General features: G+C 42.6%; 1 protein-coding gene across 1 annotated transcript in view; it reads left to right on the top strand.

The window, feature by feature from the left end:
* Positions 1-13,567: 13,567 nt before the first annotated feature.
* Rarb (retinoic acid receptor beta) overlaps positions 13,568-22,482 on the top strand; it is a 648,568-nt gene continuing 639,653 nt past the window's right edge. The window contains exon 1 of the mRNA XM_041662944.1: positions 13,568-13,638. The gene's annotated coding sequence lies outside the window, so the exon portion shown is untranslated. The remainder of the gene's footprint in view (positions 13,639-22,482) is intronic.

Raw genomic sequence — 22,482 nt, forward strand, 5'->3', positions numbered from 1 at the left:
ACCACCTCTGGCTCTTCCACTCTTCCAGCCTCTTCCACTTTGGGGTTCCCTGAGTCTTGAAGGGAGGAATTTGATAGAGACATCCCATTTGAGGCTGGGTGTTCAAAGGCCTCTCACTCTCTGCACGATGCTTGGCTGTGTATCTCTGTTCTCTGCTGCAGGAAGAAGCTTCTCTGATGATGGCTGAACAAAGGCACTGACCTATGAGTATAGCAGAATGTCATCAGGAACAATTTTATTGCTACAGTTTTTAAAGAATAGTAATATTTGGTTTTACTCTAGGTCTCTGCACTATCCAGTCTTAGGTTCTTGGTCACCCAAGCAGTTTCAGGTATGGGTTCCATCTTGTAGAACAGGCCTTGGCGTCAAATTGGATACTGTTGGTGGCTTCCACATGCTCTGTGCCACCATGACACTAGCTTACCTTTCAGGCAGGACACCACTATAGATCAAAGAGTTTGTGGCTGGCTTAGTGTTTTTGTTTCTCTTTTGGTATCGTGAAGAATACCTTCCTGTACCAAAGACACTAGCAGGCAGGGGTGAAGGCTTTCTCTATATAAGCACCAGCCCAACGTTTCCATTTTCAATGAGTTGTATAGGTGTGGCCTTCAGCAGTGCGGCCTTGCTGTCAGTTTGTAGAGAGCAAAATACAGTCTAGGCAACCATCTAGGTTGTTTGTGGGATCCCATGGGACCCCATTGACCAACAACTTGACTAGATATAGCCCAATCCTGGTACTGGAAGCTTCATTTGGTGATAAGGAATGTCCAGTTGGAACTCTCTGGCTTCCATTATTTGGTGATTTCATTTAGATTGTCTTTATATGTGTATGTATTTTGCAAAGCTTCTACTGTATTAGGTTTCCTTCACACCATCCCTCAATAGCCCTTAATTTGAGCTGTTTCTTACCATATTCCCTCTTTCATCCTCCCTTTTCCTTCCCTTCCCCACCTTATCTTCCCCCTGTGCCTCCCCATCCATGAATAACTATCTATTTTATTTCCATTTCCTAGGTAAATCTATCTGTCTGTTCCAATCCCTTACTCTATTCCTAACCCTTGCAGTTCTATGGATTGTAGCTTGGCTATCACTGGTTTAACAACTCATATTCACATATGAAGAAACATAATCCATGTTATTCTGGGTCTGGGATCCCTCACTCAGGATAATTTATTACAATTCCATCCATTTACTTGTGAATTTTATGATTTATTTTTCTTAGTGGTGGAGTAAAATTCCACTCTGTAAATGTGCCACATTTTCTTTATCTGTTCTACTCTTGAGCGACAGTTAGGTTGTATCTAATTCTGGCTATTGTGACTAGAGCAGCAAGGAACATGGTCAAGCAAATGTCTCTGTGGTAGGATGAAATGTCTTTTGGGTATATGCCCAAGAATGGTATAGCTCGATGTTGGGGTAGATGGACTCTTTTATCTTCCTGAGGAAATGTCACACTGAATCTTATAGTAGCTGGAGAAGTTTATATGTTAATGCAAATCCTTCTCCTAAAAATTACATGAGATCATGGTATTTATTACAGCAACAGAGAAAAAAAAAACAAACCCCCTGACTAGGTAATGATGTCACCAACAGTAGGCTGGTCTTCTTACCTCGATTAATGTAATCAAGAAAATTGCTCCCCACACACATACTCAGAGGCCCATCTTGTTGGGGATTCTGTATTCGGTCATATTCACAATGAGCATTAATTGTCATATAATCTTTGTCTGCTATTGTCAACAACTGTTTCTCTGATTTGTATGGACTTGTGGGTGTTTTTATGTGGTAGACATCTGTTTTATTTTTAATTGATTAATTAATTTTCTGAGCCCGATCACATTTTATCCTCCCTCCCTCCCTCCTCTCCTCCAAGTCCCTTCCCTAAACCTCCCACCCATCCACTCCCCTCTTCTTTTCAGAAAAGGGCAGACCTCTCATGAATATCAGCCAGTCATGGCTTATTATCAAGTTGCAGTAAGCCTAGTCATTTCCTCTCCTATTAAGTCTGGATGAGGCAACCCAGTAGGAGGAAAGGGTCCTCAAAGCAGGCAACAGTTTCAGAGACAGCCCCTGCTCCCACTGTTAGGGGTCTCACAAGAAGACCAACCTACACGAATGTAACATATGTGCAGAGGACCTAGGTCAGTTCCATGCAAGTCCTCTGGTTGTTCAGTCTCTGTGAGCTCCAGGAGACCAGGTTAGTTGATTCCTTGAGTTTTCCTGTGGTTCTAGATGGGTTTTTATCTCCAGTATGTCTTACTGCCTTCTACCTTTTTAATACTGTATTATATGACCATATCATGGATACCATGTAGCTGTAGAAAATTTAGATTAGGTTGTTTTTCTTAAACAGTGTTGGCTTCTTATAACCAACAGCTAAATCATTTGTGAATATGCTTGCTCTTGTAGGAGGAATGTATTACTTATTAGAACTTTATTGGTATTTTATTTTTAATTTAATTTTCATCCTAGGTCATGTCTGCACTCTAGAGAACATAGCTTAGTCAAGATACATTTTCCCTGGATTAACGAAATGACCTCAAGTGAGGTTTCTTATCTTATCTAGGCAGTTGCCTCATTCCACGTGGACGCCCTCTGCTTTTAGCTTTGTATACTATATCACTCTGTTGCTATGCAGTCCGGTCATTATGGTCTAATAGCTCATAATCTGTCCCTAAACACCCCAGAGCTGGTGGTAGTGGTCAGCATTGCTGTCACTTCCCATGTATGTACCCCACAATCTCAGATATTTCAGCAACATGATTACCAACTTCTTTCCCTTTAGACAGGTGAGCCCACCAATTCTGTTAGCTCTATTTCCTTACACCAGAAAAGTTGCATTGTTACTATATACATAAAGAATTAGATTTTAAAAAGTCATCTCTTTCTTTTAGGTAACAAGAGAAATTCAATTATTGTTCTCTCTCATTAAATAGTTTCTATTTAGCATTTTGCAGTTATGCATAATTCAGATATAGTTGTTTATTTCTTAAAGAGAGCCAAAACAATGCCTACCAAGAACTTTGCCTTCATTGGAGTAAAACTCAGTAAACGACATTGCCATTAATACTTTTGAATTTATAGAGCAGCAATTTACTCCAAACTTAAACCTCTGCTAAAAAGAAAGAATGAAATATCTTTGATATTTTAATAAAAATTTAAGTGAGAATATTACTTTCCTTAAAAGTTTTACAATATTTATGTTTTACAGATTGTATCTAAGAGCTTTGTACAATCCATCTTCCAGATGTAGACACATTAATGAATATAAGTGAATTAATTTTCCTCTAGCATTTAAAATTTATGATTGGTTGGGTTTGGCAGTGAGAAGTTAAAGGGGATTTGAGATCAAGTGGAGTGAGTTTTAAGTGTATTGGGAAGGGTGAGTTATATTCATTTTAATATCACCAAGTTCTTTTAAAGGCTCCCGTTTGTCAACGTTAAAGCTTTTAAATCAGGATCTCCCTTGATCAATGCGCTACTGAAACACAGGAAGACAAGGACAAACATTTAACAAACAAGGAAACAGAGGAGGTCAACGATTTCTGAAAGTGCAGTATTTTAAACACTCATCAATAATTAGGAAAATGCAGAACACAGCCACAGTGAAGTGTCACTACTTGCTGCCATGGGACTTTGCCTAGGGAGTTGGAAACAAACATCTATTCACCTTGGATACGGCATCAGAGACAGAGAAGGGAAATGCTACTGTCCTTCCACCTCCAGTCTGGTGAATCCTAGAGTCTGTGGGTTACTTAGTGCGGAATGCGCAAGTGGCTACTTACAGGGGAGTAAGCTGTAAGAAAAAAAACATTAGGGTTTAAAGAGTGTTTGGAGCTCTTCAGAGAAACTGGAGGCACTAGACTTCCCATCTTCCCTAACTACCCCTGGCCCCTGCTTGTTTGCGTAAGTTCATCTTCCATTGGAAAAGTTGCAGAATGTTAGATGACTAACATAGAAGGGGAGGAGGGTTTGAGGAAGGGGCTATACTGGATGAGAGAGGAGAGGATAACTCTCTGGAATATCAGCCAGAGAGCAGAGGAAAGCAGAATTTCTTCCTTTCCTTTCCTTCCCTTCCCTTCCCTTCCCTTCCCTTCCCTTCCCTTCCCTTCCCTTCCTTTCCTTTCCCTTCCTTTTCCTTCCCTTCCCTTTTCAAAGAGTATGAAAATACCTCCTGTAGAAGAGAGAAAAATCTTTCTCACTTTCCCAACTTGAAGTTCTTTACCATGGAATGAGGGTCTTGTTTTTCCCAGGTTTGACACAAAAGCCACAGTATCACTGCATCCCCTCAGCATGGCTGTCAAACAGAGGAAAATTGTTGTCAATTGCAGGTTGATCTTTTACCTTCTATATACTGTAGCATCCCCAAAGGGAGGGAAGAATAACTAGAATCCCAGGCTGGCAACAGTCTCCTATCTACGTAGGAGTGCCAACAGCTCTGTTGACATTACTATAGTCCTAGTTATCACTGTTTATTTCATTCCCATAACATTTGGACCAAGGTGCACTGTAAGTCACTATAGTAATCACTCTTCATAATGGCAACAGTTGTGTAATGCCCAGAGGAAAAAGCGATTCACAACATCTGTCTGGCACATCGGCATACCATTTACTTAATGAGAGAGAGAGAGAGAGAGAGAGAGAGAGAGAGTTAGTCTATTAGTCTGTAGCCATTCTGACCAGCACTCCAGACAGGTTGTGAACCATGATGATCCTGCTTCCTTAGCTTTTCACGCATTGGTGAGATAGGAAAGTAGAGATTACTCTTTACTCTAACTTAGCATCTGAGAGAGGCCTCTTGTCAAAGAGGAAGGCTGGAAAGGTAAAAACATGTCCCATGGAAATGGCTGGAACCACCAGCCAGGGCAGAGGCACGGAGAATATCTGAATGAGACTGGAGCTCATTATAATACTAAAATGCACACCCCTGGATGGGGTGAGATTTAAGATGCTGATGAGATTAGGGATGCAGGAAGTCTTACTACATATGAAAGCCTAGGTTACGTCAATGAGACATTAAACCCATGTTATGCAAATGAACCAGAAATGTAAATTATTCCCAAAGCAAATGTTGCATATCATGAAAGATCTGCTGTTCATTGTTTCTTTTCAATAGTTATTTGTTTTATTTTATATGTGTACAAGTGTTAGACCGTATGTAAGTCTGTATGCCACATGCATGGCCCATAGAAGTCAAAAGATGATGCCATATGTCCTGGAACTGATTGTGAACAATCATTTGCCTTAAGGACTTGAACCTGGGTCTTCTTCTAGAGCCCTCTCCCTAGCCCTAACCATGTCCTTGGTAGAGTGTGGCCATGCTCACACATATTTGGCTCTAGAATAAAATATCTCTTGTACTCTTTGAGATCAGAGTTGTGGTTCTTGTCAACAACAACAACCTGCATTGTTCTATAAAGTGGGAAATCTAAAATGGGGATGAAGCCAGGGCCAATGAATAAAATCCCAGTTTTGTCTATTTTTCCTTGGAAATCTCCATCTCAGTACATGTGACTACTGGAATCTTTGCTGTTCTCCTTCGGATCTAGTGTTAAAGGTCCTCAGACTGGTCTACTGGGATGCCGCTGAAAGGGTAGGGGGCATGGGAGGTCTTCAAATGATAAGAGGTTGCTTAGAGGGAATTGTAGGATATTGGACCCTCCTTTCTTTCTTTTGCTTCCTGGCTGTGAGGTAAGTAGGGTTGTTTGATCATGAACTGCTGACTGGTGTGAGACTCCCCAAAGCAACCAGATCCCTGAAGCCAAAGCAACAGGAGCAAACAATCATGGACTGGAAGCTGGAAAATTGTGAGCCTAAATAAACTGCTCTGTGTGGTGAGTAGGAAACCAGGGATGGACTCCAGGGACTCGTTTATGCTATGATGGTGCTCTATCATCTATCATCAAACTACATTCACACTATTCAGCCTTCACTTTCTCCCCTGCCTCAACTGCCTTTAAAAATATTAACATGCAAAAAGGGGACTTATTACTTTTTATTCACTCGTTTCCGAGTTCATAAATACATACAGTGTACTTTGATCACACCCTCATACCCACTCTCGTCGTCTTCCTCCCAAACCCCTTCTTCTCAACAAGCCGCCCTCTGACTTTCATGTCTTTATAGAAGAATTTCTCATGGGCCCAGTGCATTTGTTTAGGCTTGCTTGCATGAGCGTGGGAAGGGTCATTGCTAGAGCACACATTTCCTCTTGACTTGTTGGCCCAGATGGCTCTGCCTCCTATGTCCACCTCTCAATACAGGAAAAAGGTCATTTTGGCTGACATGTACCCTATTTATGTTTGGCCTTTCACTTCTCTTAAAGACTACTTAGGAGAAAGAATGGAATAAAAGAATACAATCGATATTTAGTTAGAAACATGAACCTGTTGTAATTTTAACAACATAAACAACCGGGATTGAAAGTTTGCATCTTTTGATGACTTCATTCCCTTAGTAGTCAACAATATTATCAAAATGGCAAGCATTCAACATTTCTCAATATGTCTTACCAGTTTTCATAATAGAATCATCCTCCAGTAAATATCCTAACATTCAAAGAATAAATACAATTGAGTTGTATCAGAACCTCAATGCTGGAGAATAAAATGAAGCTTCTGCAGGACTTTGATGAGAAATATTCTTCATATCTTATGCCTATATTTTCAGTTAGGTCTTTTAAATTATTTTCATAGGCAAGAAAATGTATTGTCAGACATGCATGCACTGGAATGTTTTATTACTACTTCAAGAAACTTACTGAAAACCAAATTGCTTTAAGAGGCTGTGCCCATGTTTTTAGCCTTGAAAGAATAAATAAAAATCTTAAGAAATAGAGCTGGGCAGTGGTGGTGCACGCCTTTAATCTCAGCACATGGGAGGCAGATGCAGGTGGATCTCTGTGAGTTCAAGTTTCACCATTCTTGAGAGCTAGCTCCAGGACAGGCTCCAAAGCTACAGAGAAACCCTGTCTCAAAAAGAAAAAAAATCTTAAAAAATAGGAAAGAAATTGAATTAAAAAACGGGTACTTTGGGAAGATGGAGCAACCTTTGGGCATATGCTGGGTCTTGAGGTAGGTTGATTCTCAATTGTCTGAGGAACCACTAATTGATTTCCAAAGTGTCTTTACAAGTTTGCACTCCTGACAGTACTGGAGAAGTGTCTTCTTGCTCCACATCCTCGCCAGCATGAGCTGTACTTATGTTATTGGTCTCAGTCATTCTACCAGGTGTAAGATGAAATATCAAAGTTGTTTGGATTTGCATTGCCCTTATAGCTAGGGATGTTGACCATTTCATTAAGTGTTTCTCAGCCATTTGAATTTCCTCTCTTGAGAATTCTCTGTTTAGATCTATACCTCATTTTAATTATTTTTTGTTTGTTTTCTTGATATGTAGTTTTTTGGAGTTCTTTATATTTCTATAGTTTTGTTTTAGTCGTCTATCTGTTGTGTAGTTGGTAAAAATTGTTTCCCGTTCTGTAGGCTGTCCCTTTGTTTGAATGACTGTGTCTTTTGTCATGCAGAAGCTTTTGTGTTTCATGAGGTCTCATTTATTAATTATTGATCTTAGTGCCTGTGTTAATGATGTTCTGTTCACAAAGTTTTTGCCTGTGCCTATGAGTTCAAAGCTAGTCCCCTCTTTTTCTTCTATGAGATTCAACGTAATTTTGCTACTGTTCTGAACTGTAACGTAAATATTTGTGTTTTCTGATGGTCTTAGGTGACACGTGTTTAAGGGTCTGTAAACCAGGCTGGCCTAACTCACAGAGATCCACCTGTCTCTGCCTCCCAAGTGCTGGGATTAAAGCATGTGCCATCACTGCCTGTTGATTGTATGTTTTTGTAGCTCAGTTTTTTTATATGGTGTATCACAATAAAGTGACGAAATTTACTTGATTATGGCAGACGATCTTTTTGATGTATTCTTGGATTTGGTTTTCAAGTATTTTATTGAGAATTGTTGCATCTATGATCTTAAGAGAAACTGGTCTGTAATTCCCTTTCTATGTTGAGTCTTTATGTGGTTTTTGTATCAGGGTAACTGAGGCCTCATAAAGCAAATGTTTTTGGGTAATGTTCCTTCTGATTTTACTTTGTGGAATAATTTGGGCAGTATTGGTATCAACTCTACCTTGGAAGTCTGGTAGTATTCAGTGCTAAAACCAGCTGGCTCTGGGCTTGCATTTCTTTTCACTTGTCTTTTTTATTCTTTTCTTTTGTTCTTTCTTATTCTTTTTTTCTTTTTTTGACTAGGAAGCTCTTCAATACTATTTCTCTAGGGGGTCATAGACCTATTTGAATTGCTTGCTTACCTGATAATGATTTAACTTTTGTAAGTGGTGTATATTGAGAGGAATTTTTTAAAGTAGGAATTTGGAACTAGAAAAAAAAAAGAAAAAGAGAATGGGAGGGAATCACAAGGATAAGTGGAAATAAACAAACATAATTAATTAATTAATCAAAAAAAAAAACAAACCAGAAAGTGTCTTAAAAAGGAAATTCTGCTTTTCAGGTAATCATTAGCTCTCTCCCTTTCTGTTTTTCTGAGATCTGAGGCTAGATCCAATGAATTAATGAACTTCATGAACTTGGGACATCTTTATGAACTTATTATTGGATACCTTTACTTTGATAACAATGCCCTAGGGGTGACTGTAAGACAGGCAAGAGATAACTGAGCTCCTCACACAGAGGCTTTGGTTTTACATCTCTAAGGAAAGCAGGTGTTTGTGGTTGGGCAATTAAGGAGAACGGTAGAAGAGAACTCTTGTCTGTTCCAGTAAACCACAAACCACTTTAGCTTTTCTTCTGTGATTGATGGCATCACTGGAAACCCTCTGAGGAACGACTGTACTGCCTCAACTCTAGAACTGTAGAGTGTTCATTATGCGGTGTGTTTTCTGCCCTAACCTGGTATTCATGTATGCTGGCCAATAAATTTTGTTTACCACATCTGCAGCCGATCAGAGTAGGGTGTGTATCTTATGCTCATATCCGAGTGGAAAATAAAGCAGGTGAGGTCTGAGACAGATTGCAACAACCATTTCCAAGTGAAGGCAACACCAGTTTCCTGAATTGACGAACCCACATGCATATATTCAGAACCAAATATTCCAACTAAGAAAAAGAAATCAAGGTGTGAGACTGTCTTTTTAAGGGAAACTGAATGTGGAAAATGAAGAGAGAAATCCATCCTATGTATAACTCTAAGCTAGGGCTATTCCTTAAGAGAGAGCAAAATAGATTTGCACGAGGGATGCAGCCATGTATATCAAAGTTTCTGTTTGTGCCTTGCTGGCATTTGCAGTGCTCCAGAGAACAGCATAGCTGGGCAGGATAAACATGCTGATAGTGTTCCCCATGACTGCTGGGGTGGAGGCTCTCCAGAGCGAGGATCAGTGACTGGAGGACGCGTCACGAGATGCAAACAGCTGTAAGTAATTCCAAAGTGATTGGCTGTGTGAACTGCAGTATAAACACGAGCTGTTCATTGTCTCTCAGACCACAGTGTCAGACCGTTTGTGTCTGACTCTTCTCTCTCAGGCTGAACACCTCTTCCCGAGACTGTCACTTTCAGTTATTCACCTCCAGCTGTCAAATCCATACACTAGACTTGCCATTTCACCTCCAAGGCAGCCTCCATGCTTTCCGGTGGGGCTCTAGCCCAAGAGGAAGTTAGCAGGAGAAGCCTGTGATTCCCTGTCTCAAACCAATACCAGCAGGAAGGTCTGGGGCTTGGGTACAGCTTCCCCTCTGCTTCTAGAGCATAGCTCACTCCTTTGGTCATACAGGCTGGGAAGGGAAGAGAAAGAGGGGCAAATTTTCACTGTTGAACTTTTCATACATGGTCGTCATGGCTTCTGAGGCTAAAAAGTCCTTCCTTCCATCTTCTGGCCTGCTCTCCTCCCCCTCCCATCTGGCTCTTTCCTCTTCCCTTCCTTTCTTCCTTTCCAGGGAAGTAAACTCTAGCCCTTTTGTATACTGGGCAATTTCACTAAACCACAATCCAGTCTTTACTATTCATTTCAACTGGCATGCAATTATACTTATTTATGGGGTAAAGTGTGACATATAAATACATGTCCATAGAAAGCAATGATCAAGCCAGAGTAAACTGGGCTATTTTTAACATCAAACATTTATCTTATCTTCATGGTGGGAATATTTCAAATCCTCTCTACCATCTAAATACACAGATTAATTGTTGTCTGCTATTGTTATCCAGATAACAATTAGTAGAAATACTAAACATGCCTCTTAGAAGAAGGGGCTCAATGGGAGGAGGTCAAGAGAAGGCAGTGAGCTAATATGATCAGTAGAATGCACTATATACATGTGTAAGATTGGTAAAACTGCTAATTAATAAAACAATAAAGTTACGTCTCCTATCCAGATGTGGATCTGCACTGAGTAGTCATTCATACTCCACCCTCTCATGCCTACCCCTCTCCCTGAGTTCTGGCAACCACTGATCTACTCTCTGCTTTACTGAGATCAACTTTGTTAGTTTCTACATATTGTGAGAACATGAGGATTTGTCTTTTTGTGCCCGGCTTATTGCTCTTACTGTCACATCCTCCCATCACGTAGCCATCAATAACACGATTACATTCATTAGATAATCTTATATATCCCCCTTGCTCATTCTATCTTAGACACAAAATTGCTAGCTCCCTTGGTGACAGAGTTGGGAGTTGGCTCCAGAGATCTCCATTCCCAGTTGTTGTATTCCACAGAACCTTCCAACGCTGCTCCTGGCTGAAGCTCTGTACCTAGGGCTGAGCCCTCCTGGGTGGGGTTTAATTCTCTCAGTTCTTGCCCAATGTTCAGACCAAACCCATATTGAAGAAGACAGACTTAGACATCAGCTCAAATACCCCAAAACTCTTTTAGATGTTTCTGCATTAGGTCTCCACTCCCTTCCAAGTCCCTCGTCCCATTACTTTCTATGGCTAAGACACTGCTCTTTTTTGAAGGTCAGCTCTTGAATTGGTGGAACCTAACCAAGTGCTGCCAAAAGTTTATTTCTCTGAGGAAAGAATTTCCCATAGATTATTCAGAAGACGAACCCAGACGCCCAGCTCTCCTTACTCCCTTAGAAACAAGCTAGAGGCTTAACTTGCAGTGTCGGTCCCAAACCAACTTGCTTGGGGACTTGGGGACCATGGACCCTGTTTTCTCATTTTTCCCATTCCTCCCCGGTACCCTTACTGTGTCTCCTGGGAGCAACTTTTCAGCAACCCTCTGGACTCTGCACTCAGGGTCTACCCTGGAAAAATGGGGCTTAGAAGATCTACCCTGACATGCAACTGGGCAAGCGTGGGGTTCTGCCACCACTACCATCATCTTGGTCCAGCTTCCTTTTTGGTTGATTTTAAGGCGTGGCTGTGAATGTTTCTTTCCTTTGTCCTTTTTCTCACTTCCCCTGTTCCTCTATTCTTTTTGCCCATTTTTTGTCTTTTCCTTTCCCTCTTATTTACTTGACATAATAAGCCACTTCTAGCATTTCTCACCCAGCACTGGGGACCATGGAGGAAGATGAATTAGTTTATATCCTTAAACTGACTGATCATCTTGAAAACCATGGTTTCTTTTTGTCATGTCCTCCGTCTCTTGTCTCCATAATGAAGCTTGGGATTTGGGTCAGTGTTTGGAGAAGGGAAATAGACAGACAGAAAAGGGGGGAGATTACATTTTCTGAGTTAGAATTCAGAAGCTGACAAGCTTAGCGGCGAATCTGTAAACTATTGTGTCCAAAGGAATGTGTGTAAGTGCCAACGAAGGGATAGTTGCTCCTCTCCTCTCCTTTTCTTGTTCTTTTCTCAGATACATCATGTTGTTTTTTCTATTCTCTGGCCGTAGGCTTCTCTTCTTGGGGGTGCTCCTTACATTCCAAATCTCCAGCCTTGTTTGGGTGATAGAAGCACCTTCTACCAATGTAAGTCAAATGGGTGTTATGAACTACTTACCATGCTGCTCATAAAAGGGCTCCTGACCAACAGCATGCCATGTTTCATAAATGATAATGTGTCTAAAGGAGGCCCCCAGCCTGAGCTGTACTCGCTGCCCTTATCAGAAAGGGTACTGTTGGCCATTGATTGTGCCATGTGTACCATAAAGATGCAGACATAGATATGCCTATGTTCCACATGATGCATGGGAAGCAGCTGGCCATCAAAGGCCTCCTTGCTTCCCCTACCAATAGCGCATGTCGCTTTTGCCGAGGGAGTGTGCCCTTGGTTGGCCTTTTCAATGAAGAAGGAAGTGAAGGGCTTCAGAAGAAGTCTCTTGAAGATGCTCTTGCTCTAGAAACCATGAGAAAATGTCCAGAGGAGTCAAACTTCAGGCTTCCAAATTGGCCGGAACTTATACTTCACAGCCAAATTCATGCCCAGAGTCAGTGGTGGAGTCAAGTGCCCCACTGGTTCCCACTGAAATGACCATCAGTTTATTATCAGCTGAAGCTGTGTGGTGGGGGGGAGAAGGGAGGGAGACAGAGGACGCTGATAGAGAACATAAATGGTAAGGCAAGCAATGGCTAACTTTCGTTTAGTTTTATATGTAAAACCAGAACAACAGCTGAATAGTGAAAGAGAGGGCCCCCCGTGTCTTGGAGTCTCAGCATTTATGAATGAGAGTGCCCCACATCCAGGTGGCTCTCCTTTTGAAGGGGCTGATCCATTACTGGGGTAATGATTTTCCGTCTGGACAACAGCACAGCCAAAGGCCTGTTATTACACAGGCAATGTAAAGTTAAAAAGACATTAAGAAGCAAACTGGCTCATGCCGACTTTTGCCAGCCCTTTCCCAGAGATGATTGCCTGGTGCCGACATGTGTTTATTACACTTAATAATGTTTACATAATTCTTCCTTGAGCTCATTAGAGCTGTCAGATCAAAACTAAATGTGTTCCTCTCTCTGTTTACGTCTAAAGACTTTGTAGTCAATAAAGAAAGATGAACGACATCCAGGGCACACTCAATGTGCTCCTGAGCATTGTAGGCAGTGCCAAGCCAAGCTGTGTGCTGGGTGCCTCCTGGGTTCAGGCAGGAGCCAGGGCAGAGGGTTGGCTTTCTCTTCTACTTCCTTTTCTTAGCCGGCCGGTTTCCAACTTCAATGGGCTTGGGAAATCCTCTTCCCCAGCGTGATGAAATATATATCCCCAGCAGGCTCGGGTTCGCAGAGATTAGGATTCAGTAGCTGAGAGGTGGGGCCCAACAATTTCTTTTCTACCGGGCTCATGGTCCGCAATTGGCAGCCAAGGTGCAGATCTCAATTCCAACTCTCTCCTTTGTTGGGGAGGAGGAACCGTCTTGGCAATTTGGGATGTCCTAGCCTGTGGCGTCAACAGCAGTGGCGACTTCAGGCAGCACAGTAATGGGGCAGCTAGGACCACAGTAGTTGTGGCTGCAGCAGCCCGCCACAAATCAAGCAGAAACCCCACTGGGCCAGCTTGGATCTGAAGGAAAAGTGCCGGCGTGGGGAGGCGGGTCCTAGCGCCCGGGGGCGTGGCCTGGCGCCCGGGGGCGGGGCACAGCGGCCCGGGCTCCCGCTGGTGGCTGGTGGCGGTGGCGGCAGGGGCTGAGGGCACAGCCAGCGGGCGGCGCGCCGTGGACTCCCAGCAGCCCGCGAAAGGTAAAGCCAGGAGCGCGCTCGCGGGCCTCCTGCCCGGTGGCTGCGGTGCCAACCCAGAGCGTCCCGGGCCACTAAAGCTGCGTTCGAGTGCCTGGGTATCTGTGTGGCATCGAGGCACCAGCTGCCCAGCGGGGGTTCGGGGTGCGTGGTCCTGGGTCCGGGGCTGGGGGAGTGGGGTCGCTGCCGACGCCTCTGCCAGGCTAGGCTGTCCCGAGTCAGAGGCAACTTTGCGCAGCGCTCCTCTTCCAAGTTCCCTTTATTGCCATTGTCTTAGCGCCTCCAGCCTCACTAGCTCCCCGGACTCCAGCTTTGTTCTCCCGCGGTCTCCAAGGGTGTGAACCTGAGAGAAGCTGGCGAGTTCCACCTGCTAGCTCGCTGGGTCATTTCCTACTAGGTCTGATCCCGGAGGGATTCGGCGCTGTCCAGCGCTTACTGGGCAAACACCATGAGACCTAGTGTCCACCCAAACAGTGGTGATAGCTCCTTAAGGGTCTGCGCTCAAGTCTAGGCGTCATACCTCTAGGTTGTACTGATTTGGGGCCTGAGAGGGGTCGAGAAAAAGTTTGGGGCATTGACTGGGCCCAGAGGCTGCAGCTGGCATGAGTTGGAGAGAATGTAAGATGCTAGAGGATGAGCAGAGAGAGCGGCATCAGGACCCAGCCCTGGAGGATGTATCTCTGAACCTGGATATTTAACTGGGATGGGGTGCTTGGTCACAGCATGTGTGCGAGGTGGCTATAGAGGAGGTGGAAATGGAGAAAGGTGGCTGGACTATATGTGTCTCCTGTCCTGGGTCTGGATATTTTGGAACAACAATACAAGGAGTGCCTAATTGTACCCTAGTTCCCAGAGCTGGAAAAGGGGTTGAAATGGGGGTGAGGGATAAGTTTTATCCAGCACTCAAACTGGCTTTGAAAGCGAACAGGTGATAGTGACAACAGACACACGTCTCTCTCTGTGTGTGTGTGTGTGTGTGTGTGTGTGTGTTTGATGTGTGTGTCTTGTGTGAGAGTGTGGGCACACACAGCGTTTAGACTAGGGATGCTTTGGGACTGGACCACAGGATGCCTTCTCTCTGCCTCCTTCGCTCTTTTGACAGTTTGTGAGTTCCCAGCTAGTCCACTCCTGCTCTGATAGCGGAGAGGCAAAGGGAAGGTCTGAGAGCAGACAAAGGGGCACATTTTGAAGACCCTAGGAGGGCTTGCTGCCTGAGTATACATAGGAGCAGGTTCTTTTCCTACCGGATAGCCAGAGAAGGTTAGCAAGAGAGCAGGTAGATGGGAGTCCAGGGGAGAAGAAAGCCCCGATTTGAAGCATCTTGCTTGATAAGCAGAGTGATTATAAACTGACTTTTAAAGAACATCAGAGAAGGAGAAAGAAAAAGAAAATAAAGACGAAGCCAAGAATTTAGAGGCTACGGTACAATAAATTTGATTGTTTTCCAAAGGTGTTTTACAGAGTGGTGTTAGAGCAAGTTTGAAATCCTCTCTGAAGTTTATGAGTGGTTTTAGGCGATCCCTCTGACACATCTTTCCTGCACCTACCCAAGAAAACCTTTTGACTGCCAGGAAGAAGTAAAAGTCAGAGATGCAAATAAAATGCAGCTAAATGAAGTTTAAATGAAGCTTTTGAGCAGGATTAAATGGCTTGTGTAACTGCTGAACGTTGTTAAAGTACTGTCAGGGTTATAAAATAGCCAGACAAAAATAAAGGGGAAAAATAATTGTAACAAGAAAACGAAGGCTTTGCAAGAACTTCAGTAATGAACACATAGCAATTGATGGGATGATACAGTAATTATTTTCGTATTTACGCCATTAACGATTGTAATTTAACGTTAATGTCCTGGTATTTTATTTCTTCTCATTTGCAGACAAAAGCACATCTGAGACACCATCAGGGAGTAATTTGGTAATATAAAGCATGAATAGAAAACACTAAACCATGCTCAGAACTCTGACAACATAAAGCGTGAAACAAAATAACCTCATTTGCTGTTTATTATCTGCCTTTAGAATTCTGTTTACCGTCATTTGCATAAGTGAATAGCTAAATTGTATAGTATATCCCGTTTTCAAGCAAAAAACATACTTGACACTTACACTGGGGGGAAAAAAGCCCACAAACCCTAGGAGGTTATCCTTCCAGTAGGCAAGAAGAAATTGAAAACTTCATCAGATTTGAAACTGGCTGCAAATAATGGGAACATAGATTTAGCCAAGCTTAACCATCCCTGCTTTATTTCATTTTGCTCAGATAGTTTGCCCCAATGTGCCTTTGAGTCGTGTATGGGCAAGCTCCACTCTCCTGTTCCAGCTAATCTTAGACAAGCCAAACAAAAAATTAAGCACCACATATTGTAGTGTGAAGCAATTGTGTTAGTCTGCAAAACTCGCCTCTGCTAGTCAGAGTTTCAAAGGACAGATCATCTGGAGGTAAAGACAGACTTCCTTCCCCCCGCCCCCATCAAAATTTCCAAGACACTTACTTTATTCACATTTTCAGACAAACATCAGCATTCATCTTAAAAACGACTGTATCATCTTAGCCTTGGGACGCTTGTTAAAACTGCCTCACTCATATGATAAAGAGAACAATTAATAACTGTATCCAAAGGGCTCTGAAGTGCATGCCAGCCAAACAGCTGAGGCACACGCGTGGTGGTCGGGAGTGGTGAGTCGATCACATGAATGGTTTTTTTTTTTTTTTTAAGTCCATTTTTCTTTACCAGGCACATCCAGCATTGGAGTGATCGTGTGCCTTTTCGTCCCCAAGCAAACCCACACAGGTCTTGTGTGAGACGACCCTATAAATTAGCGTTACCTGGAATGGACTCCCTATCAGGACAAGGACCTCCTTTGTACTTTTAGGCACAGAGAAATATTAAAACACGATGTCCCTCACAGAGGAGATGGGTTCTGTGGAAGACTGGGGTGTGTGCGTTCTTACCAGTTGACTGCTCACAAACTCGGGAGGTGCGCTGGTGTGGATGCTTTGAGGCTGTGTTTTGTTACTATATTCACCTTTCACCTCACTATTTCTCTGGGTTTCACTTTTGTGTTTTATGTGTTTTGCAATATGACCAATTGCTCTGCGTTCCCTTTAGTCTCTAGAGCAGCACCACAGGAGTCCTATGACGTTCTTAAAGGCACGAACCCGATTTTTGTTAGATCATTGATCATTAATACATCCATTTACTCAGTGACCATTGTTAAGAGCTAGGTGTTGAATTACCTACTAGGAATTTAGGGCTGAGTTAGACCCAGTCACAGTCCTCAAAATTCCTAGAAATCTCTACAAGTATGTTCTGCCACTAAAAGAGAAGAGAGATTTCAAAGACAGAACAGAGATAGTTGTGTGGATAAACAAACACACTCGTATATTTGTAATTCATCCTGGAACTCTACAATGTGACGGGTTGATTTTCCGCTCTGTGTCACCCAAACAGGTGGTGATGCTAATCTGCATGAAGTTTGTACTGTCCCCTGCCTTAGTGTCCATCTATATCACTCTGACTTCTGCCTCTACCACCCATGGAGACAGCTTCTGCTGAGATTTGCTTGGGCTGCTGGGAGCTTCTGGGAAATGCTAAAAACAGTGGTGGAGATGGGTTTCAAGGTTGCATTTTCTTAGAGGCATACTTGGAGTCTGTGTCTCGTCCCCACTAATCCCTCCCCTGCACTCTGTTCTATTTTGTGCTACTCCATGTTCCCCACCATAATCTCTGTGTCACCTTGGGCAGGGCAACGAGACTATCATGGAAAACTTTTGGAACTGTGGGCCAAAAGAAGTCGTTTCACCTTTAAGCTGATTTTCTCAGGTGTTCTGTTGTAGTGACAAAGGCTGATGTACAGAACTTACTTTTATCCTTTACAGAAAAGATATCAGATTAAAGTTTTACCACAAAGAAGAAATTAGCATAATCATAGTCATAAATGTACTTTCCCCCCTCTCTAGGTAAACAGAGTACATTGGACTAAAAACTTAATCTTAAAATATAATCAAGAGATCTGGGCAGTGGTGGTTTGAAGCCTTTAATTCCAGCACTTGGGAGACAGAGGCAGATGGATCTCTGTGAGTTTGAGGCCAGTCTGGCCTACAAAGGGAGTTTCAGAACAGCCAGGTATATTACACAGAAAGTTCACATCTCAAAATACACACACACACACACACACACACACACACACACACACACACGAAATCAAAGACTGTTGCGTGGATATCATATACTGGCATACAGATATTTTTGAAGAAGAGTAGAAACATAAGCAAAATAATTTGAGAGATAGCATCACTGACTGTTGTAGTGACTTCACTCACCTTTGTGATAAAAGAAATTGAAGATCGGAAGGGTCTACTTTGATTCACAGTTAAAAGGTGGCAGGTAGTTTCTGGCTGTAGGGCATGAAGTTGCTAATCTTGTAAAGTCTCAGTCAGGAATCAGAAAGACATAAATACTGGTGTCCAGTCATCTTTCTCCCCCACAGTAAAGATCCCAGACTATGGAATAGTGCCACCTACATTGAAGATGGTGCTCCCATCTCAAGTACCCTAATCTAGAAAATCCTTACAGATATGAGCAGAGTTTACTTGTAGAAGATTCTAGAGACTGTCACATCAACAATATTCATGCCAAAATGTCAAAGCCGGGGCTTTGTGTAGTGTGTGCCTTTGTGTCTTTCCTGCAGACACTTGTTCTTAGTCAATAAGTACCCCAAGAAACCTTACCTCGTGTGCTGCGCCTCTGTGATGTGAAGGGTTTCCTTCACATTCCACAGGAGCAGTGGTAACATCAGCAGCACCGCACAAACTAGTCTCACATCATCGTTGCGTGACGTCACAGCAGAATGGATTAGTAAATCCGTTTCCATCTTCCTCGAGTCACAATTACATGAACAACAAAGCTTGTGTTCCTCTGTACACAAAGCTCCGTGCCTTCTTCCTTTGCCTCTGCACGACATAGCACACCTGTCTCCTCCCAATCTTTCTGATTCTATTTCTCTCCCTCCTTTCCTTCTTCCATTTCTTCCCCTGGGTACCCCTTTCTTCTCCTCAAGATGTTCTTTCTCACTTTGTCACTCTGGTGCTTCCCCTCATACCCTACGTTTTTATTCTCTCTTCTCATTTTTTTTCTCCACTATCCTTCTTAAAGCAGAACCAACCAATCAACCATCCAGTCAACCAATTAAACTCCTAACACGAAAACCCAGATAGACCTGGATGAATGTTTTTCCTTGCCCTTTCCTTTTTTTATTTCTCATTACCAGTGTCCCTGTTTTTTCTGCAGTTGGGGAGGGGGGGGGTCTTTGTATTATTTAAGACTTATGTCCAGAAAATTAAAATTCTTTATTTGTTTTTCTCTTTGTTAATTAACAAACATACACAAAATACAAAAATAAAAAGAGATTGACACTGATGGAATGTGCCAAGGCAGGGCTTCTTAAACTCTTTGTTTCGTTAACTATTTTCCAAGAAATTTCACAAATCTTCAGATTTGTAAGGATGTGAAGTGAGGGTGCAAATAAAATATTTATTAATAATACACCATTAAGATATTTATTCTAAATAAATTTTTGTGTACCCATATAACTGTCACTTATTAAAGATAAAATATTTTCATACTGATTAGGTGAATTTTCATAGATTTATTTTCATATAAAAATAATCTTGGGAGATATTTGATTCTGGAGAACATAGAAAATATTCAGTGTTGTTCAGAGTTAATTGATGTTTCAGTTTTTAATCATTAATGCTGAGAAGGCTCCTTCACATAAATACATGGTACAAAGTGACAGATTTATGTTTAAGGCCACTTTAGAAATTTCCCTGGCGGTGATGGCACACACCTTTAATCCCAGCACTCAGGAGGGAGAGGTAGACAGATCTCTGTTAGTTTGAGACCAGCTTAGTCTACAAGAGCTAGTTCCAGGACAGCTAGGGCTCTTACACAGAGAAACCCTGTCTCGAAAAGCCAAAAATGAAAAACAGAAAAAGAAATTGTTAGCAGTTTTGTTCTAATCCTCAGACAAAATCCACTGAAGAACTTCTTTGGAAACTCAGGTCAGCAACTCGTATATCAATTTTGTTTGCATGTGTATACATGCATGTATGTTTTAATGTATATCTTTTTAGTGCAGTTGTGTGCATACAGTGAGTATGTGCTGGTAGGCATGCAGAAGTGGAGGCCAGAAGTCAACATTGAATGTCTTTCCTCTGAATTCTCTCTACCTTTATTTTCAGCCAGGGTCTCTTGTTAAACCTGAAGCTTATTGATTTAGGTAGGTTTTCTCATCAGTAGGCATCAAAAGGCATCAAAGATCTGCCTGTCTCTGCCTCCCTACTTCTCCCTGAGATAACAAGTACCAGATAAAGCCATGACTGTTTGTACATGGGTGATGGCAATTCAAACCTCAGGTCTTCATGCCTGTATACAGGCACTTGCTAGCTGAGCCAATTCCCCTGACTCCTCCGATAACAACTTTTTTTTTGACAGTCTAGAAAGGCATTTTAATTGATTTATTTTTTATTTTATTAAATTTTTTGGTTTGGTTTTTTTTTAAGTGTGTATTTTTTATTTATTTATTTATTTTTCTTGGAAAAAAATTCCGCCTCCTCCCATCCTCCCATTTCCCTCCCCTTCCTCCCACTCCACTCCCCCCCACTCCTTTCCCTCTCCCTCTCCAGACCGAAGAGCAGTCAGGTGGAAAGTCCAAGGTCCTCCCCCCTCCATCTAGGTCTAGGAAGGTGAACATCCGAACTGGCTAGGCTCCCACAAAGCCAGAACATGAAGTAGGATCAAACCCCAGTGCCATTGTCTTTGGCTTCTCATCAGTCCTCATTGTTCAGAGAGTCCAATTTTATCCCATGCTTTTTCAGTTCCAGTCCAGCTGGCCTTGGTGAGCTCCCAATAGATCTGTCTCTCTGTCTCAGTGGGTGGGTGCACCCCTCACGGTCCTGACTTCCTTGCTCATGTTCTCCCTCCTCTGCTCCTCATTGGGACCTTGGGAGCTTATTCCGGTGCTCCAATAGGGGTTTGTGTCTCTATCTCCATCCATCGCCCGATGAAGGTTCTATGGTGATACACAAGATATTCTTCAGTGTGGTTATAGGATAGGGCCATTTCACGTTCCTTATCCTCAGCTGCCCAAGGCACTAACTGGGGACATCCCCCTGGGTACCTGGGAGCCCCTCTAGGTTCAGGTCTCTTGCCTACTCTAAGCTGGATCCCTTAATTAAGATATATGCTTCCCTGCTCCTATATCCATCCTTCCTTTATCCCAACCATCCCAATTCCCCAAGTTCCCCCCATCCTCCCCTTCTCACATTTCTCTCCCCTTCTCCCCTTACCCCTATCCCACCCCACCCCCAAGATCCCAATGATAGCCTTTGCTGGAGAGGTTGTGGAGGAACGGGTACCCTCATCCATTGCTGGTGGGAATGCAAACTTGTCCAACCACTTTGGAAATCAGTGTGGCGGTTTCTCAGGAAATTAGGGATCAACCTACCCCTAGACCCAGCAATACCACTCTTGGAAATATACCCAACAGATGCCCTATCATATTACAAAAGCATTTGTTCAACTATGTTCATAGAAGCATTATTTTTAATAGCCAGAACCTCGAAACAACCTAGATGTCCTTCAATGGAAGAATGGATGAAGAAAGTGTGGAATATATATACATTAGAGTACTACTCAGCAATAAAAAACAATGACTTCTTGAATTTTGCATGCAAATGGATGGAAATAGAAAACACTATCCTGAGTGAGGTGTCCCAGACCCAAAAACATGAACATGGGATGCACTCACTCATAATTTGTTTCTAGCCATAAATAAACGACATTGAGTCTATAATTTGTGATCCTAAAGAAGCTAAATAAGAAGGTGAACCCAAAGAAAAACATATAGTTATCCTCCTGGATATGGGAAGTAGACAAGATTGCTGATAACAACTTTTAAAATCGAATCTTCAAAAGTAATTCAGTGCTAAGATTTACTGAAATCTGATGCCTATATGGTAAGAAGTGATAGTCGGGACACTATGGGTCTTTCCCTTATCTTACTAAACTATCATGCATTTTAACAGATAACTTCTTATGTACAGCGAACACAGCAATTCCTAATATATAACAGTTTCTAGTCTGAGCCGAGGTGTTCCAGCCAGTGTTTGTTCTTGCTGCATGGTATGATGGGAGGCACAGTGCAATATGCATTAGACTTGTGCGCAGAACCAAGGCTGCAGCGAAGTCGCACGAAGCAGCAGGATGGGTGCTGCCAAAGACACCTCGGATTCATTGCACATTTTGTATTGTTAAGCGTTCAGAAGCCTCTTCCTGTTGACAATGTTTGGGGATGCCCCATACCATTTACAGGACCCCACTAGAGGGTCACAGCTCACAGTTTAAGAAACTGTGCTCTGAAGTGCTTTTTCTCCAGGTAGTGTCTACAGCCAGGTAACAAGCTAGGGAATTAGCAACATGATGGGTTTGCCTGTCCTTTGGAAAATTCATGCTCATTTTTATGGAGATGGATAAAATCGAATAATGGCTTGAGTGCTTGTTGTGTGTATATCCTGGAGTAGAAGACCTAGCTCTGCTATGTGGCCTGTAGTCTACAAAAGTTAGGGATGTAGACAGGACCAGGCTAATTGACAGGAGCCAAGGTTGCAAAGCTAAGAGGATGTGAGTTCAGAAGTTCTTGACTCTGTCCTTCAGTATAGGTGCCTCTTCATAGCATCCAGTTCTGATAATGTCAAATAACCATATAGATCATTTATGGTGGAGAGCCTGGAAGCTGCAGTGCCTATATTAATGTGGGCAGAACAGACATCAAGACCTTGATGGGT

This window comes from Microtus oregoni, unplaced genomic scaffold (assembly GCF_018167655.1).
Source record: "Microtus oregoni isolate MIOR12 unplaced genomic scaffold, Mior012 000013F_ref0000133, whole genome shotgun sequence".
Lineage (NCBI taxonomy): Eukaryota > Metazoa > Chordata > Mammalia > Rodentia > Cricetidae > Microtus > Microtus oregoni.